Raw genomic sequence first — 4,381 nt, forward strand, 5'->3', positions numbered from 1 at the left:
AAAATCTATCCTTATTATTTAATTAATGAAATATTAATTAAATAAGATGTTTAACAAAGATATAGATGCATGTACGACAAATACTCATGATTGATTTTATTAAATGTATCTCAAGAGTTGTGCAGAACCTTAAAAGATAATATGAAGTTATGAATTAGAGGAAGCTCCTATTACTAATAAAGTTAACTAGATTTCTAAAATAGTTATTTATTTTATTCAAATAAACACAATCAATATATTTTCCTCATATATAGTTTTCCAACACACACAATGAATTCTCTTAAAACCGACACACACAATGCAAATTTAAAACGTGGGTGCTTTTGACGTCCGATTGCAGCACTACTATAATTTGGAAAATCAAACAAACTTTTCTTCAACTGCGATTTTTATTGGAAAAAAAAGTAGTCAAGATAAAGGCCGGGTGATATCAATAACAATGTTAATAATAACTATTTAGGGGTGTGATGGAATGGTCAAGATTCATTCTCCCTTAATCAAATGTCTTGATTTCGATTTTTTCGAACGAGAATTTTCTGGTAGGGGCAATTTGCTCCCTTAGTGAGCTTATTCGACTAATCTGAATTAATTGAGCAGATGATTAAAGTAAAACAATATGTTAATAATATATCAAATAATATTTGGACCTGATAACCAAACATTTACTTAAAAATAAATAAATTAAACCTGTAAAGATATAGTAGAATTTTTTGTGTTTTTTGTTGAAAATTATATTATATATATAAAATTAATTTTTTATTTATATATTTAGCTTTTCTACGTTTATTTACTTTATTTTTGTCAACCCCCCTGTAAAATTCTGGTTTATGCCATTGAATTCAATCATCAATTGTGTTTCAACCTTTTAATTCTATACTAGGTACAGTCAAGGAGTTTTTTCAGCTTCCGATGGCTAACTATGATAAGCATCGTAAGCTCTGTCGCAGCATATAATATCTCTTGCATCAGGTCAAGGAACATGAATATTACGTCTCTTGTACTCTAGGCGATAAACTACAGAAATTTAGAAATATCATATCAAGAGGAGTTATCTTTCGTGTAATTATCATCTCGCTGAAGCCAAATTTATCAGAAGGTGAGAGACAAGAGAGCTGAGATGTGTTTCTGTGTCAGGTGGGACCCATTTTAAGGTCATTTTTACAGAAGCCATTTAGCCACCTGTCTGTTTCGTGTTTTTAATGGGTTATTCTCTCCACTCGCTTGTTAGGTCGCGTGCTATGAACGCTTGGGCTTTATGATAAAGAACTTATGGTGGGCACGTTGCCAGGGCAGAAAAAGGAAAGCGATGACACTTTTGATGTAGCGCGTGGGTTACTTGTACTTTTGTTCGAAGTATCAACGAAATGAATAACAAATTCCAAAACACCAAAAACTTGTACTCCATCCGTATCGATTTATGTAAACCTGTTTGATTGGACGCTAATTTTAAGAAAAAATAATTTTTTTTAGAATTTATAATTTTAAACAAGTTAAAAAGGGCGCATATTATTTGTGTGGTTATAAAAATTTCTCATTAAGAGTATAATTATAACTTTAAGCTAAATTATTACTAAATTTATAAATGAGTCATTATTTTTGGAATGAACCAAAAAGAAATAAATTCACATAAACTGGAACAGAGGAAATAGTGTGTTTGGCCAAGCTGAAAACAATTAAATTATTTTGATAAGTATTTTTTTCTAAGAATGTTTTTCGAAAAAAATATTTTGTGTTTAGTTAATTAATTAAAAATTATTTTTGAATAATAATTTGTATTTAATTATGCTTTTTAATGAATGCTTTTAAGTATTATATTGAGAATCAAGATATAAAAAAATTTACTTAACAACTAATATTATATAAGTAGATAAATAATTGTAATATTTATTATTAAAGATAATAACTAAGTTTGATATTTTATTTAAGAAAATTATAACAATAACATTAAAAAGTATTTTATTCTTTTAAGATAATTTGAATATATAAAAAATAATTTAAAAATATAAAAGTTCACTCGAAAAGTTAATAATATACTCCATCCATTTTAATTATGCGAACATATCTAACTGGTTACAGAGTTTAAGAAAAAAGAGAAAATTTTTGAACTTTTGTGTTACACACATATATTTTGTGTGGTTATATATAAATCATTGCATAAAGATGAATTATTTTCAAATATGAAAAAGGATTATTCTTTTTGTCATGGGCTAAAAGAAAATAGGTTCACATAAATTGAAACGGGAGGAGTATTACTTAATAGTTTAAACTAATGTTATTTTGATATATACAATATTTTACGTAGGGTATTTTTGATACGAAGAAAATTCAAAACTGATTCTGCTTCTAGAGGGAAGTTACTTTTCTTGCTTCCCAAAGTACTTTTACTTATACCCAAAAGCACCTTTTCACTCCTAAAAAGCTCTTCCAAATACTCTCTTCGGTTCACAATAAGTGACCAATTTGCTTTTTCATTTTGGTTCAAAATAAGTGTTCAATTATGTAATTAAGAAGAATTCAATTTGTTTTTACAAAATAACCTCTATGTACATATTCCTAAAAAAAATTCTTACTTCTCACATTAAATATTTAATTAGGGGTAGTTTAGTCATAGTAGGCATTTTTGTATAGAATTTAATATTTTCTTAATGGGCGTGCTAAAAACAAATTGGTCACTTATTGTGAACCGGAGGAATTACCTCACATTAAGAAAATTTCTCAAAAAAAAAAAAAAAACTTTTAGCTATGGAAAAAACATGGTCAAACAGACTATTATACTCCAGTTTAGTCGCGTAAGTATATTTTGATTTTTTTCTTCTTGGTGACCCATATTTGTATTGCAGCCTAACTAATTTGGATTCACACAGTTTAAAACTTATTTAAAAAAAAAAAAAAAACTCTCTATCTTGATTTCTCATATACAAACTCGATCTCAATCCTCTAATTAAGATGGAGAATCCTGTCCATGGAACAACTTTCGATGCTCATAATTCTCCTTACCTTCCCGGCTTCCACTTCCTTCTTGTATTAAAATTCTATAAAAACAATAAAGAAAAAGAAAGGCAGATAAATAGTCTAACTAAAATTTAAATATTTTGAAATGTTGTCTCTTACTTCTAATTAATAATTTGACTTTTTATCTGTTCTGATGTATCCAAAGGAGAACATTACCTAAAAATGCATGGTGTATTTACTAATTAAGTTACCTTTTATTCTAATTTTACAAGCACTCTAACGTAATATTAACGTACTTTTAATCGTTGATTTCAACATCTTATAGTAATGTTACTATTTACATAAAAGAAATCAAAGACCAATTATTTGATATATATCAATTGTTGTAATTGCGTCATAGACTTTGTTGGAGTAAAGTTTATCATTTTTTAAAAAGAAGTATGCCATAAATTATGATTATATACATCTAGAAAGCCACGAGATGGACTTTCTTCACTTTTTCTTTGGACCTCACAAGTCTTAACAATAACATGTGAACCTCACAATCTCGCTGAACGGTCTATATGTAGTTCTTTTTCTTCTTTATTTACTTCATATCCATCTTGTAAAATTGTAGAGCTGAAATTATAAAATTAAAAACTTTTCATGCAGTATGATTTGAGCATCAAACGGTTGATCAGTTAAAGAAAATTTTACATAATTTTAATAATTAAAAATGTTTGAAAATACATCCTTCTCAAAACTGATACTATTAAAGTACAAAAATCAGACCATCTATTTCAAGTGGATTGACTATTGATTACTAAATTCTTTAAACTAATTTATATAGTTATAATTTCATTTAACAAAGTGCTACTTAATCACATCTTTATATTGAAAAATTTCTCGAAAATATAAGATAACACTCCAAATAAAAATAGCTAAGTATTAGTTAGTTATGAGGATTTGGTCATTACTCATAAAGAAAATTACACTTCTGAAGTTTGTTCTTCGATGATTAAAACAGTTGATCATTTGAAAAGTTAATACAAAAAAGTTAATGACTAATTTATCAAAAGCTAGCTATCCAAAGAATTATTGTGCCACGATTACGATATCCTAATACTGCAATGCTGAAAAAATGTAAAAGAAGGGAATTTGAAGGCCTACCACATCGCGGTGCTTTACCGTGCCGTGATTATAGCTCTGGTTTGGATACAGATTTTTTTAACTTTTTTTTTTTTTTTTCATGGAGGTTGATCAATTTTTGAAAAAGTTTTGAAGAATAATTTTCAAGTTCCAAATTTTTGGTGAATTTTTTCCTTCCACCCGCAAAATTTCAACATGTTTTAAGTAAAATGCATGTCTAAAAAATATATCAACATCAAAAAATTATTTTTCAACACAATTTTAATTTTCTTTTTCAAATTTTAATCAAATTTGTGTCCAA

This window comes from Nicotiana sylvestris, chromosome 1 (assembly GCF_000393655.2).
Source record: "Nicotiana sylvestris chromosome 1, ASM39365v2, whole genome shotgun sequence".
NCBI classification, from domain to species: domain Eukaryota; kingdom Viridiplantae; phylum Streptophyta; class Magnoliopsida; order Solanales; family Solanaceae; genus Nicotiana; species Nicotiana sylvestris.